The sequence below is a fragment of the Leucoraja erinacea genome, chromosome 2, assembly GCF_028641065.1.
Source record: "Leucoraja erinacea ecotype New England chromosome 2, Leri_hhj_1, whole genome shotgun sequence".
NCBI lineage: Eukaryota > Metazoa > Chordata > Chondrichthyes > Rajiformes > Rajidae > Leucoraja > Leucoraja erinaceus.
In genome coordinates this window covers 5,855,507-5,880,506 of record NC_073378.1, presented here as the reverse complement: position 1 = coordinate 5,880,506, position 25,000 = coordinate 5,855,507, and the positions used below count along the sequence as shown (strand labels likewise).

The 25,000-nt window shown below is 42.8% G+C and overlaps 1 protein-coding gene across 1 annotated transcript in view; it reads right to left on the bottom strand.

The window, feature by feature from the left end:
* LOC129706737 (aryl hydrocarbon receptor repressor-like) overlaps positions 1-23,207 on the bottom strand; it is a 229,308-nt gene extending 206,101 nt beyond the window's left edge. Inside the window, exon 1 of the mRNA XM_055651174.1 lies at positions 22,327-23,207. The gene's annotated coding sequence lies outside the window, so the exon portion shown is untranslated. The remainder of the gene's footprint in view (positions 1-22,326) is intronic.
* Between the last annotated feature and the right edge of the window lie 1,793 nt (positions 23,208-25,000).

Below are 25,000 nucleotides of genomic sequence, written 5' to 3'. Positions count from 1 at the left end.
GAGGCTTTTGGCATATTGGCCATCAGTCAGAGTATTGAGTATAGAAGTTGAGGATTTGAGTATATGAGCAGGGAGGTTCTACTGCAGTTGTACGGGGTCTTGGTGAGACCACACCTGGACTATTGCGTACAGTTTTGGTCTCCTAATCTGAAGAAAGACATTCTTGCCATAGAGGGAGTACAGAGAAGGTTCACCAGACTGATTCCTGGGATGGCAGGATTTTCATATGAAGAAAGACTGGATAGACTCGGCTTGTACTCGCTAGAATTTAGAAGATTGAGGGGGGATCTTAAAGAAACGTACAAAATTCTTAAGGGGTTGGACAGGCTAGATGCAGGAAGATTGTTCCCGATGTTTAAGAAGGAACTGGAGATGCTGGAAAATCGAAGGTACACAAAAAAGCTGGAGAAACTCAGGAGGTGCAGCAGCATCTATGGAGCGATGGGGTTGGATAGGCTAGATGTTGGACATGTTGGGGAAGTCCAGAACAAGGGGTCACAGTTTAAGGATAAGGGGGTAATCTTTTAGGACCGAGATGAGAAAAACATTTTTCACACAGGGAGTGGTGAATCTCTTGAATTCTCTGCCACAGAAGGTAGTTGAGGCCAGATCATTGGCTATATTTAAGAGGGAGTTAGATGTGGCCCTTGTGGCTAAAGGGATCAGGGGGTATGGAGAGAAGGCAGGTACAGGATACTGAGTTGGATGATCAGCCATGATCATATTGAATGGCGGTAAAGGCTCGAAGGGCCTACTCCTGCACCTATTTTCTATATTTCTATAAGTCTAGGACATACTTCTTTATTCTAAAGAAGGGTCCCCACCCAATATGAGATACAAGGATGCTGGTTTAGAATAAAAGGGCACAAAGTGCAAGAGTAACTCAGCGGCAATCAGCAAAAGATGAATACAAAATGCTGGAGTAACTCAGCAGGACGGGCGGTATCTTTGGAGAGAAGGAATGGTGGTGTTTCGGGTCGAGATCCTTCTTCCGATTGCTTGAAGTTTGAAGAGGGGCCTCGACCCGAAACGTTACCCATTCCTTCTCTCGAGAGATGCTGCCTGTCCCGCTGAGTTACTCCAGCATTTTGTGTCTATCTTCGGTGTCAACCAGCATCTGCAGTTCCTTCCTACTCATCTAGTCAGCAAATGCTGCTTGTCCTTTTCATTCCATAGATGTTGCCTGACCCACTGAATTCCTCATGGTGTTTCTATTTTGCTCTCCCTACTGAATGACAGATGCTATCACCTCCCTCTCATTTCAAGGGAGATTCCAGGGTTGGAGTATTGGAAAGATGTTTATACTTATGTTTAGTTTAATTGATTTATTAAATGTTTTTCAAAGACCAAGAAGAATAAGGTGACGTGCCTCAATGACTATCGACCAGTGGCACTAACGTTGGTGGTGATGAAGTGCTTTGAGAGGTTGATCATGGAGCAAATCAACTCCTTCCTCGACAAAAACCTGGACCCACTGCAGTTTGCTTACCGCCACAATACATCAACAGTGGATGCGATCTCGCTGTCTCTCCACTCCGCTCTGGACCACTTGGACAATAAAAACCCATATGTCAGGCTGTTATTCATTGACTACAGCTCGGCATTTAATACCATCATCCCCTCCAAGCTGGTTACCAAGCTCTCAGATCTTGGTCTCTGTGCATCCCTCTGCAATTGGATCCTCGACTTCCTCATTCACAGACCACAGACTGCCCGAATTGGTGGAAATGTTTCATCCTCGATAACAATCAGCACAGGAGCACATCAAGGCTGCGTGCTCAGCCCCCTGCTGTACTCACTCTATACTCATGACTGCAGAGCCGGACATAGTGCGAACTCCATCATCAAGTTCGCCGATGACGTATCACTGATGGGGACAAGTCAGAGTATAGAAGTGAGATCGACCGATTGACCAAATGGTGCCAGCACAATAACCTGGCCCTCAACACCAGCAAAACCAAGGAACTGATTGTGGACTTTGGAAGGGGTAGGATAGGGACCCACAGTCCCGTTTATACCAACGGTGGAAAGGGTTAAGAACTTCAAATTCCTGGGCGTGCATTTTTCCGAAGATCTTTCCTGGTCCCAGAACACTGATGCAATCATAAAGAAAGCACATCAGTGCCTCTACTTCCTGAGAACATTATGGAGAGTCGGTATGTCACTCTCTCGAACTTCTACAGGTGCACAGTAGAGAGCATGCTGACCGGTTGCATCGTGGCTTGGTTCGGCAACTTGAGCGTCCAGGAGCGGAAAAGGCTGCAAAACGTTGTAAACACTGCCCAGTCCATCATCGGCTCTGACCGCCCTACCATCGAGGGGATTTATCGCAGTCGTTGCCTCAAAAAGGCTGGCAGCATCATCAAATACCCACACCATCCTGGCCACACACTCATCTCCCTGCTACCTTCAGGTAGAAGGTACAGGAGCCTGAAATCTGCAACATCCAGGTTCAGAAACAGCTTCTTCCCCACAGCCATCAGCCTATTAAACACAACTTCAAACAAACTATGAACTATAACAGCCTATTGCACTTTATCTGTTTATTTATGTGTGTATATATATATTCTATGGTATATGGTCACACTGATCTGATCTGTATTTTGCCTAAAATATTCTGTCGTGCTGCAACAAGCAAGAATGTCATTGTCCTATCAGTGACACATGACAATAAACTGTCTTGAATAGAATAGAATGCAATTTATTGTCATTGAACGAAATATCGACTTGACTGGTCTTAATTTGCTTTAGTTTCCTTAAAAATTTATTTACATCTATTTTAATATTTTTAAATGAATGCAAATATCAGAGACTTTATCTTAACTGTAATAAATAAGTAATCTGATGGAGTTTGCAGGGAGACAAAGCTTAATCCCAGCTTGGCCTCCAGTCAAAGGCTTTCAGCAGGTACTGGAGCAGAGCCTCAGTTGTACACCAGCTGACGAGTCTCACTCCATCTCCCAGGGTGGAGTCTGCTCAATCCTGAGTCTAGGTTAAATCTGGGCATGCAGCCAGATCTAAATTGATTCAACCTAGGAAGTTTCCACTCACCAAAGCTCCTCTAGTAATTGTGAACAGTTGCACCTGCATCATTATCAATTTCAGGTAATCAGTGAGATAATTAAATAATTGTCGAGAGATAATTGCTCGGTAATCATACTTCCATGAGGTGCATGGAACTGCTTGAATACCGGAACCGGCAATGTTCTTAAAAACAAAAATATGGAGGTTAACAACGTACAAAGAATGTACTGAACTCATTAAATGAGTACACAATACATTGTAAGCAGTACCTTCACTATTAATTCCCACACGAGCCACCATTTGTCCAATATTGGGTACTACCTGAGATAAATAGTTTACAGAACAGCTCGGAAACAGACTCATCAGCCCATCGCGTCCTCACACACTGATGCTATCCAACAATTTACAATTATACCAAGCCAATGAACCTACAAATCTGTACGTCTTTGAAGTGTGGGAGGAAACCGGAGCTCCCGGGGAAAACCCCACGCAGGTCACAAACTCCATACAGTACAACACCCGTAGTCAGGATTGAACCCGGGTCTCTGGCGCTGTAAGGCAGCAATATACTGTTGCGCCACCGTGCCACACATCATGGTGAACTGTGTTCACAAAATAAGATAAAAACATTGGCAGGGTTCAATAAGGCAGGGTGAGTGAAGCTTTATATAGAACATGGTATACCAGCCCAATTGTTTGCTCCGAGCTGTAAAATTTAGGTCAGGCTGTTCGATGAGGGGTGGGAAGAGGTGTTTGGGCTTGGTTTAGAAGCAGAGGAGCAAGGAAAGAGAGAGGTAGAGAAAGCCAGAAAGACTGCAGCTGTGGGGGAGCGTCAACAGTGGATAGTTTTGCAAGATTTCCAGTTTTCAGCAGGAAACATTCCTCACCTGTTAGCTCAGCTTGTTAGAAGCCAGAAGAAGCCTGGATGGTTCTCAGTCGGAGTTCAAAGCCAGAATCTCAAACATGACAGATCAGCAAATTATTATCATTTTTTTGTAAAAGTCAATACTGTTTCATTGCCACAAATGTCATTTAAATACAAGTGGGTTCGGCGCGGACTTGTAGGGCCGAGATGGCCTGTTTCCGTGCTGTAATTGTTATATGGTTATATGGGTACAATACCACATGTTAGTGCACAGGTAAATAAATCTTGGCAAACGGTGAGTTTCTCAAATCTCAGCTTGGGTGCTCTTGTAGTCGGTAACTGTAGATCCAATCACGCACAGTATATCTGAGATCAGTAAGAACATATGTTATATGCTAAATGGTTTTTATTATGTTTGATTGGCAGATCAAGTGGAACTTCACCATTCCTGAAATTCCACCAGGTACTCCCAGTTAAGAATTATGTTTATTTCGATTACATAATTTCTGCATCAATGCGCAACCTAATGATGCCATTCCTCAAGTAACATAGCTGAAGAAATTAGATTTTTATTGTTCCGAAATGCATCTATCATTTGGTAGTCACAAACCTTTACATTTTCAGAATGTTGTTTGTTCGGTAGTCTTACTGGTCATGTTGAATGTTCCGACTCTGGGTGTCAGAAGTTATGGGGAGTCAAGAGAGTCAAGAGTGTTTTATTGTCCTACTAGACTAAGTGGGACCCATTGGGTCCCATGTTCACACGGGAGGGCTGGTCCCCCGACGCAGTATTCCACCTCTCTGCCAATTCCAATATTGGTGGCCAGTGGGGGGCTTTCTGGAGAGCTGGTATGGGTGTTGTTGGCTGCAAGGACTACTGGTCTCCAGAGGGCTAGTATGGACATTGTGGGCCAAATGGATTCTTGGGGTGACAGCTCAGTCCCTCAAGCCTGATGTGCTGACAGCTCACTCATGGCTGGTGGGCTGGCAGTTGACTCATGGCTATTCCTTGAAATTCCATTTCAAGCTAAGTGCAAGACGACCAAATTCAAATCCATTTTCCTACCATTTCAAGTAGGGTGCAAGGCCACCAAATTCAAATGCAGTTTCATACCATTTCATGCAGAATACAACGACACCACGTTCAAATGCAGTTTCATACTATTTCAAGCAGGGTGAAACCACCATAAAAACACCACACTCACAGTTCAGTAGACATTCAGTGTGTTCAGTTGATTCACAGCTCAGACAGTCGTGAACTCTCCATCCGCCATCATGCAGAGACTGAGCCACACCCACACTTCCTGGTTTTATAATCCCTCCCCCTCCCACCGGAAAAGGTGTGGCCTTCATGGCGTGATTGACAGGAGAGAGATTCCCCAAATTTTTTAAACACTAATAACACTTTTGTTTTTATTTGATGGGAAGAATCCTCTGCACCTGATGAGTAGAGGGGGACTGAGTAAGATGGCCAAAAATCACAGCCGTAAGTGGTAGCGTTTTATCTAAAATCAATATAGTGCAAACAGGAAGTTGTCAAGTTTAGACAAACAGCCATTTGCATGCAATGCCGTTTCACTTCAAACCAAACCCCCCAAACAACTATTTGCATGCAGTGCCTTTTCACTTCAACCCAAACCCCCCAAACAACCATTTGCAGGCAATGCCTTTTCACTTTAACCCAAACCCCCCAAACAACCATTTGCATGCAGTACCTTTTCACTTCAGCCCAAACAACCATTTGGATGCAGTGCCTTTTCACTTCAACCCAAACCCCCCCAAACAACCATTTGCATGCAGTGCCTTTTCACTTCAACCCAAACCCCCCAAACAACCATTTGCATGCAGTGCCTTTTCACTTCAACCCAAGCCCCCCAAACAGCCATTTGCATGCAGTGCCTTTTTACTTCAACCCAAACCCCACAAACAACCATTTGCATGCAGTGCCCGTTTACTTCAAACCAACCATATTTTCATTTTCAAACCAGATTAAGGGCACTCACAGTTGAGTAGACATGTGTTCAGTGTTATTCAGAGCTCAGAGACACGTGCCCTCTGGCTTCCTCCATCTTGCAAAGACTGAGTGAGGCACACCACTTCTGGCTTTTATAGTCCCTCCCCCTCCCACCAGCAGGGGCAGCAGAGAGAGTGGCATTAAAAAAATAATAATAATATCTCTCTGATTTTTCATCGATTGGAAAAATCCTCTGGCCCAGGAAGGCGGTGGGGGGCTCTGAGTGAGGATGCCAAAAATGGCAGCCGTAGGTGGCGGCGTTCTCTCGGAAATCACAGCACAGTGAGCCAAAAGCGGTCAAGATCAGACTTTTAGTAATATAGATAGATATATATATATATACACACATACACACACACCAAAAAAACAACAGTAGTGCAATAATAATAATAATAGTAATTGTAGTTCAGAGCTTATTTGAGGTTGTAGTGTTAAATAGTCTGATGGCTGTAGGGAAGAAGCTGTTCCTGAACCTGGATGTTAGAGTTTTCAGGCTCCTGTACATTCTTCCTGAAGGGGTGAAATGAGTGTGTGGCCAGGATGGTGTGGGCCTCTGATGATGCTGGCTGCCTTTTTGAGGCAATGACTCCGATATATCCCATTGATGGTGGTAAGGTCAGAGCCAGTGATGGACTGCGCAGTCACAACTTGAAGGCAGGAGAATTGGGTTAGAAGGGAGAGATAGATCAGCCATGATTGAATGGCGGAGTAGATTTGATGGGCTGAATGGCCTAATTTTGCTCCTATCACTTATGACTTCTGCGGTATGTTGCAAAACATTCTGGAAACCTCTCTTATTGACCACAGTGACTTCCACTTCTATTATAGAATCATAACATGGAAACAGGCCCTTTGATTCTCTGAAGAAGGGTCTCAACCCAAAACGTCACACATTCCTTCTCTCCAGAGTTGCTGCCTGTCCCGCTGAGTTACTCCAGCTTTTGTGTCTACCTTTGACTCAACTCGCCCATGCCGACCAAGATTCCCATCTAAGCTGGTCCCATTTGCCGATATCTCTCTAAGCCTTTTCCAGCCATGTACCTGCATTTTAAATGTTGTTATTGTACCTGCCTCAACTACCCCCTCTGATAGCTCATTCCATATACCTACAACCCTGGGTGAAGAAATTGCCCTCAAGTTCCTATTAAATCTTTCCCTTTTCACCTTAAACTTTTTGTCCTCTAGTTCTTGATTCCCTTACCCTGGGTAAAAGATTCTGTGCCTTCAGCCTATCTATTCCTCGCATGTTTTTATTTATCTCTATAAAATAACTCTTCGGCCTCCTGTGCTCCAAGGAATAAAGTCCTAGCCTGCTCAACCTTTCCTTATTGCTCAAGCCATCGACTACTGGTCACATCTTCGTGAATCTTCTTTACACTTTCCAACCTAATGATATCCTTCATATATCGGGGTGACCAACACTAAAGACAATACTCCAAATGCCACCTCACCAACATCTTGAAAAACTGTGGCATAACATCCAATACTCTGACGGATGAAAGCACCAAAAGTCTTACCACCAAGTCAAGTCAAGTTAAGTCAAGTTTATTCGTCACATACACATACGAGATGTGCAGTGAAATGAAAAGTGGCAATGCTCGCGGATTTTGTGCAAAAAACAAACAAACAAACAAACTACAAACAGAATGGAACAGAATCACATATTCTTTTACATATTAAATATTGTGGGCGGAAGGAAAAAGGGGAAAGAAAAACAGCAATTTAGAAACAAAACAGTTGAATGGTACAGTAAAGTTAGTCCCTGGTGATATAGGAGTTTACAGTCCTAATGGCCTCTGGGAAGAAACTCCTTCTCAACCTCTCCGTTCTCACAGCATGGCAACGGAGGCAGCTGGAACAGTCCATTGCAGGGGTGGAAGGGGTCTCCGTATCCATCCGTGATGCCACTTTTAGGAAACTATGTATCTGCACTCCTAGATTCCTCTTCTCTGCAACACTCCCCAGGGCCTTACCATTTAGGACCATACAAACTCCTTACAGTGTATCCTCCTGGTAAATCTTCTCTGCTCCCTCTCCAAAGCCTGCACATCCATCCTGGATAACAAGAACTGCATACCTAGTGCAGCCGAACCAAAGCCCAATAATGCTGCAACATGATAACTTAATTGATATCCTCAATGCCCTGAGCAATGGGCAAGTATGCCATGCACCTTCTTTCCCTATTAGTGTTGTTATAACTTTACACTTTTCCTTATATTTAACATCACAGAAGGCAAGTACCGCTCATTCAATGTCCAAGCTGTAATTAACCCTATTAATTACAGAAGTTTCTCATTGTCATTTCAAAGTATAATTGATTTGAGTCTCTGACCATTGGGATATTCTACAAAGCAACGGATACAAGGCTTTCAGATCTTGCCCGAAATACGTCTGAAGATTCACCTTGTTCCTTGCCTTGATTGAACTACCTGTCAAATGTCTCTTTTCCATAATGGGGCAGTGTTGATGTGTCACTCTTCAATGGCTTCATCTTTAAAACCCCATTGCATCATGACATAGTTGTTGGTAATATGGATGCTTTCAAAACTAAAATCTGCGCTAGTAACAGCAATCATCACAATGTGCAAACCTCCTTCATGTGACAGCATCTGCAAGTCCTCTGTGATGGTGTTGGTGTTCTTGAGACTACTATCATTTATCTTTTGTGGCATTTTGTGTGTCGTGTTTTTCTGATGTGAACAGCACAGACTTTTAAAGGATCAACTGCAGTGAGAACAAGTGGCGGTAGATGCTCTCATCATTTTGTAGTCACATTTTGCTGCTGCTGTTGTGTCTGAAACACAGCTTTGCGTTTTTCCCTTTGAATGTTAGCGGGCACAGAGTGAAATTCTTGACTGCCAACTCCACAGCTTTGTTGGGCCAATCCTGTCTCGGAGGTCTACGGACAATTCTTTGTCTTCAAGGCTTAGTTTTTGCTCTGACATGCACTGTCAACTGTGGGACCTTATATAGACAGGTGTGTGCCTTTCAAAATCATGTCCAATCAATTTAATTTACCACTGGTGGACTCCAATCAAGTTGTAGAAACATCTCAAGGATAATCAATGGAAACAGGATGAACCTGAGCTCAATTTTGAGTGTCATAGCAAAGGGTTTGAATACTTATGTAAATGTGATATTTCAGTTATTTCTTTTTAATTACTTTGCAAACATTTCTAAACACCTGTATTCACTTCTTCAATTTGGAGTATTATGTGTAGATTGATGATCAAAAAAATGAATTCAATCCATTTTAACGTAACAAAATGTGGAAAACGTGAAGGGGTCTGAATACTTTCTGAATATACTGTAGATTGTACAAGGCATTGTACATTAAAATTGTACATTGTACATTAAAATTGTACAAGGCATTGGTGAGGCCAATTTTGGAGTATGGTGTACAATTTTGGTCGCCTAATTATAGGAAGGATGTCAACAAAATAGAGAGAGTACAGAGGAGATTTACTAGAATGTTGCCTGGGTTTCAACAACTAAGTTACAGAGAAAGGTTGAACAAGTTAGGTCTTTATTCTCTGGAGCGCAGAAGGTTAAGGGGGGACTTGGTAGAGGCCTTTAAAATGATGAGAGGGATAGACAGAGTTGACGTGGAAAAGCTTTTCCCACTGAGAGTAGGGAAGATTCAAACAAGGGGACATGACTGGAGAATTAAGGGACTGAAGTTTAGGGGTAACATGAGGGGGACTTCTTTACTCAGAGAGTGGTAGCTGTGTGGAATGAGCTTCCAGTGAAGGTGGTGGAGGCAGGTTCGTTTTTATCATTTAAAAATAAATTGGATAGTTATATGGATGGGAAGGGAATGGAAGATTATTGTCTGAGCGCAGGTGTATGGGACTAGGGGAGAATACGTGTTCGGCACGGACTAGAAGGGTCGAGATAGCCTGTTTCCGTGCTGTAATTGTTATATGGTTATTATATGGTTATATAGATGTTGAGCTATTATGTTACAGTTGCGCAACATGTTGGCAAAGTCACCTTTAGAGTAATGTGTTCAGTTTTGGTCACCCTGTTTTAGGTAGGATGTCATTAAGCTAGGAAGAGTGCAGAGTAGATTTACAAGGATGTTGCCAGGACTCAGGGGCCTGAGCTGTGGGGTGCATATGGGCGCTCTCATTTTATTCCTTGGATTACAGTAGGCTGAGGGATGATCTTATAAAGGGGTATAAAGTAATGAGGAGGATAGGGTGAATGCACAGAATCTTTTAACCAGATTTAATAAATCAAATCAAGAACTATATTGGTAATCCTGGCTGAAATCCAGCAGCCATAGTACCTAAACTTTAATCAGGATTTATGTGGCCCAGATCAGTGCTGCAAATTCCATTGATAGATGGATGGGATTTTTGCAAGAGACATCCCGGGAAATGTAAAATGCATTAGATTAATTGGGTAAATGCAAACGAAAGGGCCTGTCCCACTTTCACAACCTAATTCATAATCTTTTTCACTCGTGGACATTTTTCATCAGGCTAGAAAAATGCCCCGACCTACTTGGTGCCACAAGTACCTACATCTAGCATGACGACCTACCTACGACCTCCTACGACCATGCTGCGAGTATGAGTCACGGGCAAACACGGCAGAGGTCGTGAATTAGGTCGTGAAAGTGGGACAGGCCCTTAAGTGTACATGTTGTAAATAATGAACACAATACTGAACATCGGAGCGGCAACTGCGGAGGGCTTGGGGAGACCCTGACCACGGGGAATAGAGGAGGAAGAGACTGACTTTGGTGCCTTCCCACACAGTGGGGAACTTTGATTCTGCTGTGTGGGGATGTTTTATGTCAACTCTATAGTGTGTTGTGTCCTGTTGATTTTTAATGTATGGCTGTATGGAAATTCATTTCACTGTGCCATCAGGCACACGTGACAATTAAAACTATCTTGTATCTTGTATCTTGTCTCTCTAATGTTGCGAGACAGTTACCCTGTTAAGTGTTGCTGGTTGAAATGTTAACCATTGTCTGGTTTGTTTGAATCCCAGGGTAAATGTTGCATATTCAAGGTTAGGTTAGCCTCTTCTGGAAGCTTCACCTGCCACAATGGAAGAAGTTTCTGTAATTGGCCTGTGTGCCTGTCAGTAATATATTATTGTAATTTGTTGTACTTGATTGGATTGTAAATATACCACCCCTCTGTTCGGCCCCTCAAGGTTCGGGGACCTGTAAAAGGCAGCCCGCACGAGATACGTTGTCGATCTTCTGGAAGTGCGCTTGGGACTGCGTGACCTTTTGGAGTGTCTCTGCTTGCACGAGGCTTACAGGCTTAGCCAGGCAGATACAAGGATCGGACCTGCAGTGGTTTAGATATCGTTTAGGGTAATTTGTTGTGCTATCCAAAAATAAAGATTAGTTGTTCCAATGCTTGAATCAGTAGTTTATTGTCTGACCTAGACTGGGGGGGAGCTTCAAAAGAGCTTATTTACAATATGACATCGGATTAAGGTGAGTGGATTTAATAGAAACCGGAGAGGATTTTCACTGTGAGGATGGTGGGTACATGAAATGAGCTGCCAGAGGAAGTAGTTGAGACTATAACGACACTTAAAAGACATTTTGACAGTTACATGTACAGGAAAGTTTCGAGCGACATGGGCCAAATGCGGGCAAATGGAATGAGCGTAGATAGGGCATCTTGATCAGCAAGGACAAGTCGGGTCGAAGGGCTTGTTTCTGTACTCTGTATGAATCTACGATATGGTAAGTAGCACTCTCTTTCCATACAGAGTTACACAGAAGCAGCCTACAGAGGAGAAAGGAGTTTGTGGAAGCAAGGTTAGATCCTTGGGGAAATGCCAAGGTGTAACTGCAAAGATTAGTGAAGGCTATAAATTAAAAAATAAAGCACACACCACCTGCTTCAATTGAGGCTTTATCCTGCCTGCCCTAATCTCTGGCCTCAAACTCCGTGATTATTTTATCTATTGACATGGGCTATAATTTTCCCTTTGCTTCTGAAATCAAAAGTTAATCTTACCATCAATTGTTCAATATTACAGAGGTATTATAACTAGAATAAAGGGGAGGCCATTTAAGACTGAGATGAGAAAAAACTTTTTCACCCAGAGAGTTGTGAATTTATGGAATTCCCTGCCACAGAGGCCAGTGGAGGCCAAGTCACTGGATGGATTTAAGAGAGAGTTAGATAGAGCTCTAGGGGCTAGTGGAGTCAAGGGATATGGGGAGAAGGCAGGCACGGGTTATTGATTGGGGACGATCAGCCAAGATCACAATGAATGGCAGTGCTGGCTCGAAGGGCCGAATGGCCTCCTCCTGCACCTATTCTCTATGTTTCTATGTTTCTAATCAAGAAAACCATATTCTGGCGATGCTACTGAAATAGTCCTATACCTCCAAACTGAAAATGAGTCGTTCTAAACATGAATTCAAATAGCTGGTTAAATTTAGCTAGTGAGGATTTCAATTTTTAAATGTCACAAAGTATTTGCCATGTTTCAGACAATTAAGGAAAATCAGTTATTTCCCCCCAAAATTATGCATTCAATATCAACCTAAACTAATAATAAAATCAGTGAACTTATTGATACCAGAGTGTGATTTAAATTATGTTCATGTCTGTAGTGATTCCTCAGTTTGAGGGACACGTGCTCTGTTAGGGGACATCAAGGCAGCCCAATCTCTGGAATTCTCTGCCTCAGAAGGTAGTTGAGGTCAGTTCATTGGCTATATTTAAGAGGGAGTTAGATGTGGCCCTTGTGGCTAAAGGGATCAGGGGGTATGGAGAGAAGGCAGGTACAGGATACTGAGTTGGATGATCAGCTATGATCACATTGAATGGCAGTGCCGGCTCGAAGGGCCGAATGGCCTACTCCTGCACCTATTTTCTATGTTTCTATGTTTCTATGTAAAGCGTAGATTAATAAAGAGCAGAAGAAAAAAAAATGTTGTTATTATCACAGGTTGTGACCTCGAACCCTCCTTTAGAGACATGACTGTATGTCCAAGCTAAAACTCCTTTGCTCAACATAGGAAGAACCCAGTTCTTCGAGTTGCTGTCTTTCACATAGACATGAAAGCAAGACCTCATTGCCCTCCTAACTGGATGTAATGGATCACAATGCATAACTGGAAGAACACTTGGCGGGTTCGGCAATCATTCCAGCCAACATCTCTTAACCAACATATGAAACAGCTAATCTGGTCATTCATTCCAGTGCTGTTGTGGGAGATTGCTCTGTATAGCCGGCTTGCCACATTAAAAACAGAAACCACATTTCAGAAAATATTAATTTTGTTGTAAAGTACTTTAGCAAATTCTGCGGTTGTAAAATATATCAATAATTTCAACCTTTTTATTATATTGGCAATTATTTTCATGATACAGCACTAGTGGTATCATCTAACATAGGAGGCATATAAAATGTGGCACTTATCACCATTAACAAATAGAACTATATAATAGTTTGCTGGATAATCAGGGAGATAAATGTGCAGACGGATTTGGATGAAAAGCATTGGAAAGAGTTTCATATGGAACTGTTAGTTTTAATTACTCGAGCTTCACAATGATTGTTGTACCACTATTTTAATCAGTCTATGACCACAGAAACCTTCTTGTCACTGTGAAATTGATTTATCAACACTATCTTTATTCAATCAATTTTCGCTGTATGAACATTTAGTTCAGCATAAACTGGATATATATCCCCTTTAAGTTTGATCTACATATCTGAGAAACTGTTTTCATTTATTCACATTAATTGCGCAACTTCTAAAATGACCTGAGAAGACAACTCGATTCACCAACCAAGGTTTTCAGAACAGAATGAAGACTCTTTAACTTCATCAAAAGGATGTGTTTCGACAAGGTTTCATGCCCATTGTGTATGTTCAATAGTATAGGTACATTCACTTTGCAGAATTATTCAGCAAATACTGCTAATGTTTGATAGTTCTAATTAACTGTTAATTGCAATAGCAAGTAAAATTAAATCTGTTATATATCAATCTCCACTATGAAGGACTCAGAGGCCATTAGGACTGTAAACTCCTAGCTCACCAGGGACTAACTTTACTGTACCATTCTACTGCTTTTTTAAAAATTGCTGTTTTTTCTTTCCCTTTTTCCTTCCGTCGACAATATTTATTATTTAAAAGAATATGTGATTCTTAAATTCTTAAGGGGTTGGACAGGCTAGATGCAGGAAGATTGCTCCCGATGTTGAGGAAGTCCAGGACAAGGGGTCACAGTTTAAGGATAAGGGGGAAATCCTTTAAAACTGAGATGAGAAGAACTTTTTTCACACAGAGAGTGGTGAATCTCTGGAACTCTCTGCCGCAGAGGGTAGTTGAGGCCAGTTCATTGGCTATATTTAAGAGGGAGTTAGATGTGGCCCTTGTGGCTAAGGGGATCAGAGGGAATGGAGAGAACGCAGGTACGGGATACTGAGTTGGATGATCAGCCATGATCATATTGAATGGCGGTGCAGGCTCGAAGGGCCGAATGGCCTACTCCTGCACCTAATTTCTATGTTTCTATGTTTCTATTCTGTTCCATTCTGTTTGTAGTTTGTTTTGTTGTTTGTTTGTTTGTTTTTTCGCACAAAGTCCGCGAGCATTGCCACTTTTCATTTCACTGCACATCTCGTATGTGTATGTGATGAATAAACTTGACTTGACTTGACTATAACCCGAAGAATAGCGTAAAAATGATGTTCTTCAGGAAAGGAAAAGCAGTAACCTGTCTGGCCTGCATAGACTAATATTACACATTACTGAAAAGAGTCCTGAGATGACATATCTTGAAGAAGCAATCAAGACGGTAGCACACCACCAACTTTAAAAAAAATCATTGTGTAGGTGTTTGATCAAAGTTAAGTTGAATGACTGTTATTCCTTGAGGCATGCGATTATTTGAAAGAGCTCTTTAATTAGTTCCAAATACCATCTGCTTCCCCTGGCGTGTGCAGATCTTTCCTTCAATGAAAATCCAATTCACTTTTGAAAAATGTTGAATCTGTCTTCACCACCATGGTGCATTCCAGATTTAATAAATGTTATGCAAGAACATTTCTCCATCTCTTTCCCGGTTCTTTTGGCAATTGTCTTCCATCTGTGACCTCTGTTTGACCGCTCCTCTGCCCATATCCCATTAACTTCCTCTCCACTGAGGGGAGCAACGCCAGGTTCTCTGGTCTCACCGCATTGTTGAAGTCACACATCCAATCAACCCTGCACCTGTTGAAGCATTGATTCCTATTTGAAGCTTGCCAAGTCCACGGTGAAGGAGCAGGAAATTCAATGTAGAACCACAGGAGGTAATTATTCCAATGTGTGATCTACACTAATATTTTACTGTGGCGCCAGAGTGGAAAAGAAAAGAACTATAAGTAGAAGGCATATAAAAATGGTGAAAGGCTAAAACATGGAATATGTGCAGGGAGGAACTGCAGATGCTGGTTTACACCAAAGGTGGACACAAAATGCTGGAGTAACACAGCGGGACGGGCAGCTTCTCTGGATGGAAGGAATGGGGGACATTTCGGGTCAAGACCCTTCTTCAGACTGAGAGTCAGGGGAGAGGGAGGAGAGAAATAAGTTAATTAAGGACTGACAGAGAGTAAACGTAATATAATAGACTGGATAGACTCGGCTTGTACTCGCTGGAATTTGGAAGATTGAGGGGGGATCTTATAGAAACTTACAAAATTCTTAAGGGATTGGACAGGCTAGATGCAGGAAGATTGTTCCCGATGTTGGGGAAGTCCAGAACAAGGGGTCACAGTTTAGGGATAAAGGGGAAATCTTTTAGGACCGAGATGAGGAAACCATTTTTTACACAGAGAGTGGTGAATCTCTGGAACTCTCTGCCACAGAAGGTAGTTGAGGCCAGTTCATTGGCTATATTTAAGAGCGAGTTAGATGTGGCCCTTGTGGCTAAAGGGATCAGGGGGTATGGAGAGAAGGCAGGTACAGGATACTGAGTTGGATGATCAGCCATGATCATATTGAATGGCAGTGCAGGCTCGAAGGGCCGAATGGCCTACTCCTGCACCTAATTTCTATGTTTCTATGTTTCTATGTAAAGCGTAGATTAATAAAGAGCAGAAGAAAAAAAAAATGTTGTTATTATCACAGGTTGTGACCTCGAACCTTCCTTTAGAGACATGACTGTATGTCCAAGCTAAAACTCCTTTGCTCAACATAGGAAGAACCCAGTTCTTCGAGTTGCTGTCTTTCACATAGACATGAAAGCAAGACCTCATTGCCCTCCTAACTGGATGTAATGGATCACAATGCATAACTGGAAGAACACTTGGCGGGTTCGGCAATCATTCCAGCCAATATCTCTTAACCAACATATGAAACAGCTAATCTGGTCATTCATTCCAGTGCTGTGGGAGATTGCTCTGTATAGCCAGCTTGCCACATTAAAAACAGAAACCACATTTCAGAAAATATCAATTTTGTTGTAAAGTACTTTAGCAAATTCTACGGTTGTAAAATATATCAATAATTTCAACCTTTTTATTATATTGGCAATTATTTTCATGATACAGCACTAGTAGTATCATCTAACATAATGGCATATAAAATGTGGCACTTATCACCATTAACAAATAGAACTATATAATAGTTTGCTGGATAATCAGGGAGATAAATGCGCAGACGGATTTGGATGAAAAGCTTTGGAAAGAGTTTCATATGGAACTTAAACTACTTTAAGTGCTAGCAGTGCTGAACCAGTATCTATCTCTTTAATGTCCCTCAGACTATCCTTGACCAGACTTTGCTGGCTTTACCTTGCACTAAACGTTATTCCCTTGCCATGTATCTATGCACTGTAAATGGATTGATTGCAAACATGTGTTGTCTTTCTGCTGACTGGTTAGCACGCAACAAAAAGCTTTTCACTGTACCTCGGTACACGTGGCAATAAACTAAACTGAACTTCACCATGTTACAGATCTATTGGGGTAAATGGCCACTTTTGATGTTAAAACATGTAAAGAATGTAAGAACTGAACATTAAACTTGAGAGCTGAGCAATTTCCTTCCTTAACCGCAACGTGAAATCAGCAGGACAAAACGTTGGTAAGAACTGCAGATGCTGGTTTAAATCGAAGGTAGGCACAAAATGCTGGAGTAACTCAGCGGGACAGGCAGCATCTCTGGAGAAAAGGAATTGGTGACTTTTTGGGTCGAGTCCCTTCGTCAGACTGATGTCATAGAAACATAGAAACATAGAAATTAGGTGCAGGAGTAGGCCATTCGGCCCTTCGAGCCTGCACCACCATTCAATATGATCATGGCTGATCATCCAACTCAGTATCCTGTACCTGCCTTCTCTCCATACCCCCTGATCCCCTTAGCCACAAGGGCCACATCTAACTCCCTCTTAAATATAGCCAATGAACTGGCCTCAACTACCCTCTGTGGCAGAGAGTTCCAGAGATTCACCACTCTCTGTGTGAAAAAAGTTCTTCTCATCTCGGTTTTAAGGATTTCCCCCTTATCCTTAAACTGTGACCCCTTGTCCTGGACTTCCCCAACATCGGGAACAATCTTCCTGCATCTAGCCTGTCCAACCCCTTAAGAATTTTGTAAGTTTCTATAAGATCCCCTCTCAATCTCCTAAATTCTAGAGAGTATAAACCAAGTCTATCCAGTCTTACTTCATAAGACAGTCCTGACATCTCAGGACTGTCAGGGGAGGGGGCAGGACAAAGATAGAATGTAGTCGGAGACAGTAAGACTAATGGGAGAACTGGGAAGTTGCAGGGAATAGAGAGGGAAAGCAAGGGCTATCTTAAGTTAGAGAAGTCAATGTTCATACAGCTGGGGTGTAAGCTACCCAAGCAAAATATGAGGTGCTGTTCCTCCAATTTGCGCTGGACCTCACTCTGTTAATGGAGGAGGCCCAAGACCGAAAGGTCAGATTGGGAATGGGAGGGGAAGTTGAAGTGCTGAGCCACCAGGAGATCAGGTAGGTTAAGACAGACTGAGTGGAGGTGTTCAGCGAAATGATCGCTGATCAAGGGGGTAACATTGTTTGGCAAAAACATAAAGCAGGCATGGGCAGCTGGAGCTTGTAGGTTTTGTTTTACAAACAATCAACAGAAGCGAGTGGCAATTATCGTGGAAACCCAAATTTGACCAGCTTGTGGTGCTTTTTCAGTGAAGGCCAATTTCATCCCCGTCCTAACAGCAATTACCCTTGACTACTAAATCTCATTATTGGTGCAGCAGTTGGATAAACAAGGTTAATGGAGGGCTATTTAACTCTTGTGAAAATTTGAAACATTTCTTGGAATATACCAGCAGAAGAAAGTATTTCTGCCAAGTTTGTCTTTATCTACATCATTATTTCATGACTGTGGAAAAATGTGAACATTAAACCATTCCCTAGATCATTTTATAAATCTTTTATGATGCCTTTGTTGCAATTCAGCCAACAATTGAATAACATTAACATCCCTTTAGGAAGAATGACTTGGCAAACACACTACCATGTGTAATTGAGTTCAGAACCCTGATTATCTTGGTTCAAAATTTATTGACATTGACTTACAAAGACTCAAAACTGACCCAATTTGGACTTAGGGTTTTTGGACAAGCTATGTGGTGGCCCAAAGCACCATATTCCTTCTTCAGCCTTTGAATCACAGCAACTAATGAATTGTGGTTTTCATTGTATATTTAAAACTCGTTCAGTGTTTCTTATTCCATTCCCGATGGATTAAGAAAATGAAACATCCCAAACTTCCGCGTGATTTCTGTTTCTTATCCAAAACATGTTTCTGAGTTAGAATCACAAACTACTATTTTAAAAATGCGTTGTTGGATTGCGGAAAGTTGGAAGAATTTTGATGACAAAATTTGTTAAAATTAGAAACAGCAACAGACACAGAAGTCGGCTGAGATCATTGCCGTTTTTGGCTGGCCGGTAAATTGGACAATACTAGTGCGGATTAAATGGACGTATTTTGGGAATACAAAAATAAAATGATGGTAAGTAAATACAGGTTAAAATGATTCCAGTGATTATTGCTGACTTGCAGAAGGTTTTGTCAGTGTATGCATATGTCATTCCAATAAAGGTGTTTAATACTATTTTAGGATGAAACTCACAGTGGCTTTGTGTGCTTTCAAATCACACTAAATGTAGCATCATATCCCAGGGTGCACGGACTGCTTAGACAAGGGAATAACTGATTGGTAAGAGAGAGGGGTTTGGGGTTGTGTAAAGAGAAAGGAAGGTGAATACAGAAGCAATTCCAGTGATAGTCCAGGCACACAAAGGGTGGTAGGTGTATGGAACAAGCTGCCAGAGGAGGTAGTTGAAGCCTGGACATTTAAGAAGCAGTCAGACAGGTATATGGATAGGACAGGTTTGGAGGGATATGGACCAAATGCTGGCAGATGGGACAAGTGTAGCTGGGACATGTTGGCCCGTGTGGGCAAATTTTAATCTCTCCCTGCACGGGAGACCCGACCTTTTCTTTGTCGGGTCTCCGTTGTCGTTGGGGCTGCAACGAGGAGCGGCCTCCAACAGGAAGACCGGGGGCTCTGGTGCCGACTACTCACCTCACCGTCGTGGAGCTGGCCGAGTCCAGAGCGGGTGGAGCGGTGGTGGAGCGCTGCTGTGGCCCGACCTCTGGAGATTCGGAGGCTGCAACTGCGGGTCTGGTGGACGGCGGCACAGGGAGCCCGCGGGTCCCTGGGGGGAGACCGCTTTTCAGGGCTCCCGCAACGGCAATTTCTCCCGCCCGAGTTGCGGGGTCGAAGAGCTCCTGGAGCGGGGCCTTACAGCACCGCCCCGTGCGGCTTGGAATGGCCGCGGGACTCTGCGAGCGCACGCCGGGGGCTCTAACAACAAGACCCGGTGTGCGACCTTGCATCACCCGGCGTGGCTTAAATGGCCGCGGGACAATCGCCATCGCCAGCCGGGGGCTTTGACTTTGATTCTGACATTGGGGGAGGGAGTGCAGCGGAGAGATAAGTTTTTTGGCCTTCCATCACAGCAATGTGATGGATGTTTACGTAAATTATGTTGTGTCTTGGGTCTATTTGTTTGTAATGTATGGCTGCAGAAACGGCATTTCGTTTGGACCTCAAGGGGTCCAAACGACAAATAAATTGTACCTTATATCTTGTATCTATCTTGTAAGTTGGGCCGAAGGGCCTGTTTCCACAATGTATGACTAGAACTGTGGAATTAATGAAAATTGGTGATGCACGAGGCCAGAACTAAAGGGATTTCAGAAACTGAAACGACAGAATGGGAGTGTCCGTTAGGGGCAGGTGAACCCATTGTATAATAGAAAACAATGGTGGGAATTTTAAATCAGAGCTGTTGCTGAGGCTGTCAGTAGTTGTTAATGAACAGGAGGTTACACAAAAAGCTGGAGAAACTCAGCGGGTGCAGCAGCATCTATGGAGGGAAGGAAATAGGCAACGTTTCGGGCCGAAAACCCTTCTTCAGACTGATCGGGGGCGGGGGTGGGTGGGGACAAGAAAGGGAAAAGGAGGAGTAGCCAGAAGGCTGGGGGATGGGAGGAGACAGCAGGGGGGCTGAGGAAGGGGAGGAGACAGCAAGGACTAACAAAATTGGGAGAATTTAATGTTCATGCCCCCAGGATGCAGACTCCCCAAATGGAATATGAGGTGCTGTTCCTCCAATTTCCGGTGCTGCTCGCTGTGGCCATGGAGGAGACCCAGGACAGAGAGGTCGGAGGCGGAGTGGGAGGGGGAGTTGAAGTGCTGAGCCACCGGGAGGTCAGCTTGGTTATTGCGGACCGAGCGGAGGTGTTCGGCGAAACGATCGCCCAACCTCCGCTTGGTCTCACCGATATTGATCTGCTGACATCTAGAGCAGCGGACGCAATAGATGAGGTTGGAAGAGATGCAGGTAAACCTCTGTCGCACCTGGAACGATTGCTTGGGTCAATGAACACATGGGTTGGTGGGAGCTTGGTGAAGTGCAGGCTGAATTTGAGATACACCCGCAAATGTACAAATGTGGTCTAATCACAATATCCAGTAGGACAAGACTGGCTCCTAAATCAAACAACAACCCCTGATCTGCAGCAAAACTTTCCAGTGATATACATTAACCGTAAGATGCTTGGACCTTAAATATGTTGTATACCTAGTTCCTGACAAACAAGGATGCCCAATAATCACATTCACTTTGGAATGCTGGGAGCCATTCTAATGACTGGGAACAAGGTCATGAAAACCGATTAGATTGGAGACAGATGGAATTGTGCACAACAGGGAGTTGAGTTTGATTTGCTGAATGATTTACTAAGGCTATAAAAGTACTTAACTGAAATGACATTCATAGGTGTAATTCATTACATATACAAAATCAATGCATTTTTAAAAGAAATCAAGTTGATTTAAAGAACACTTTTCTGAATGAATACCCCCGTCGTGATACTCAGTTTATTTGTAATCAATGAATGCCCAGCTCAACAAAGAAACATCCGTGTAGCTGAATTTCTATCAGCTGTTTGATAACATTCTATGCAACGTCTGGCATTTATTTTAACTTGCAATTCATTTAATCAAATAGCTTTCAACTGGCTATTGTTCGCTATGCATGATATACAATAAAAATGGTCTCAATAGACAATAGACAATAGGTGCAGGAGTAGCCAGGAGTAGTTTATCTGGTGATAAACTATTACAAATATTCTCCTTAAATTAAAAAATTAGAATTATTGGAAAATATGTATGGTTTGATCTCTGTTAGAAACATAAAATAGGTGCAGGAGTAGGCCATTCGGCCCCTCGAGCCAGCACCTCCATTCAATATGATCATGTCTGATCACCCAAAATCAGTACCCCGCTCCTGCTTTTTCCCCATATCCCTTGATTCCGTTAGCCCTAAGAACTAAATCTATCTCTCTTTAGAAAACATCCAGTGACGGCCTCCACTGCCTTCACAACTCTCTGAGTGAGAAAAGTTAGTTTAAACGTACAGTAGCTTCACTTGGACTTTTCTTTGCAGCCCTTCTTAAATAGAGGCACAATCTTAGCTACCCTCCAGTCTTTCAGCACCTCAACCGTATCTAGATTAAGGCAATTATAGAGGTTGAGATTGGTAAAGGTATGGAGGGGATCAAAAGCAAAAACGATCATTTCAACCTTGGAAACTCAAGCCAAACTCCAATGTGAAAATAGAAGAAGCGTGGAAAGGAATTGGGATGAAAGCTCAGCATAAAACATAAAGGTAGGAAAAATGAACATTGGATTACCATAAAACAAGGATGCACTTTACAGGATTAAGATTAAAATGTGTTGACATCAGAGATCAAATGAGATGAAAGGCTAAATTATAGTACGAGAACCAACCAGCAGAAACTAGGAATACCGTGTCTGGTACAATTGTGCATGATTTGAGCATCTTATTCCGTGTGTGTTAAACATGCCTACCTTGGAAGAAGCTCTTTACTCGAAAGTAGCTGACACTCAAACGAAGAACTGAAAGTTTATCCAATTTGGAAATAATATCCGGTGAAAACGGCAGGAGTCTGGCCAGATGGTCTAACTCGGCATTCAGGCGATCTCGATGTCTCTTAGACGGGTTGGACTTCACACTGGTCGTTGTAGACTTGCTGTTTGAAACAATCCAGAAAGAGCAATGATTATTTGGAGTATGTAACTGCTAAATATCATCTTGATTGTCATAAACAAAGTATTACTTTGCTGAAATTAGGAATTGCCGGTGTTGTCTCTGCAGTATGATTACAATGGAGATATTGTATTTGGGGAAAGAATGGCTCAATTTTAGACTGGGAAATAAATCCGAAATCTCCACTGTGCTTCCATATCTTTAAAAATCCACTTATGTTCCCCATCCTGTCCTTTTTTCTCCTGAGATGCTGCCTGACCCACTGAGTTACTCCAAGTATTTCAGTCCTTCGTCTGTTGAATTTTCTGTAATCACATACACTCATAAGGTCATACAGTCATGTGATAGGAACAGAATTAGGCCATTCGGCCCATCAAGCCTACTCCACCATTCAATTGTGGCTGATCTATATCTCCCTCCTAACCCTATTCTCTTGTCTTCTCTCCATAACCCCTTGCACCAAACTAATCAAGAATCTATCTCAGCCTTAAAAAAAATCCATTGACTTTGCCTCCACAGCGCCACAGGCATATTGTCAGATAATTTATTTCTATACTCGAGTCAAGTCAAGTTTATTCGTCACATACACATACGAGATGTGCAGTGAAATGAAAAGTGGCAATGCTCGCGGAAAAACAAACAAACAAACTACAAACAGAATGGAACAGAATCACATATTCTTTTACATATTACATATTATGGGAGGAAGGAAAAAGGAAAAAAAAAACAGCAGTAGAGTGGTTCAGTAAAGTTAGTCCCTGGTGAGATAGGAGTTTACAGTCCTAATGGCCTCTGGGAAGAAACTCCTTCTCAACCTCTCCGTTCTCACAGCATGGCAACGGAGGCGTTTGCCTGACCGTAGCAGCTGGAACAGTCCGTTGCAGGGGTGGAAGGGGTCTCCCATGATCTTGTTGGCTCTGGAGTTGCACCTCCTGATGTATAGTTCCTGCAGGGGGGGGCGAGTGAAGTTCCCATAGTGCGTTCGGCCTAACACTCTCCTCACTACTCTAAGAACGTGTTCCGTTTTAAACCTTCTTTAGTCTTTTTGCCCTCACCAAGTTTAAGTCTTTAGTCTGTTTACCCTCACCCTCATCATCATTAATTTGCTCTCTTCCTTCAAACGATTGTACTTTATTGTACAATTCATTGCCACTCCCCAGTTTTGCACTTCCTTAAGAAGTTGATCGCCTCTGTAAAGCCACATTACTGAGTACCTCAGGCAAGGCTGGAAAATGTAGGTCTGCTGATGATACAAAGCTGGGTTGTTTTGTGAGTTGTAAACAGGATGCAGAGAGCCTTCAAGGTGATATAGAGAGGCTAAATGAACAGATGATGATATAGCAAAATAGAATGGCATAAGGTCATACAGCATGGAAACAGGCCCTTCGACCAAACTTTCCCACGCCAACTAACATGCCCCATCTACACTAGACCCACCTGCCTGCATTTGGCCCATATCTCTATAATCCTAGCCTATTCATCGACCTGTCCAAATGTTTTTTTAAACATTGTGTTAGTACCTGCCTAATGTAATGTTGAAAAATACATTAAATATGACAGAACAAATAAAATTATGGAATATTTTGTAAATGGCACGAGATTGGGGAGCATTGCTCGTCATTTGGACCCTTTAGGCATAGATCATCAACATACAACATTCTAACAGGGCATGACTGCCGAAAATTCAGCAAGAATGGTAACCTTCACATAATTTTTCTCGAACTTCATCTAAAACGAATGCGCAAAGTATTAGAAGTAAAGTGAAGGAGAGGTAGATGAGCTTGAGGCTCAGTTAGAGGTTGGTAGATATGACATTGTGGGGATTACCGAGACATGGCTGCAGGAGGATCGGGCCTGGGAACTTAATATTCAGGGTTATACTCTACAGACCCCAAATAGTAGCCAGGATGTAAGGTGTAAGTTGCAGCAGGAGTTGAAAACTGGCATGGTAACAAATGGTAAATGCCACTGTGGTGATGGGGGATTTTCAATATGCAGGTAGATGGGAAAATCAGGTTGGTTCGGACCCCAAGAATGAGAGATTGTTAGAATGCCTCCGAGAAGATGGATTCTTAGAGCAGCTTGTCAATGCGAGCCGACCAGAGAAAGGGCAATTCGGGATTTAGTGTTGTCCACTGACCCAGAAATGATAAGAGAACTCGAGTTGGTGGAAAGGACACTGCTTCTGGATGTACGTGATCATAACATGATTAGTTTTAATCTGCAATTGTAAGAAGGAGAACGTTAAGCAGGAAGTGGCAGTGATGGCATGCACAGTTTGAACAAAGGAGACTAATTGAAGGCATGAGAGGGGAGGCTGGACAAGGTAGACTGGGAAGGGAACGGGATACTAGAAGGATGAGGGTGGAACAGCAATGGCAGGAAGGTCTGGGAATAATCCGGAAAGAAGACGCATGATCATTTCATTCCAAAGGGAAGAAGAAGATCTAAGGGGAGTAGGATGGCAAACTGTGG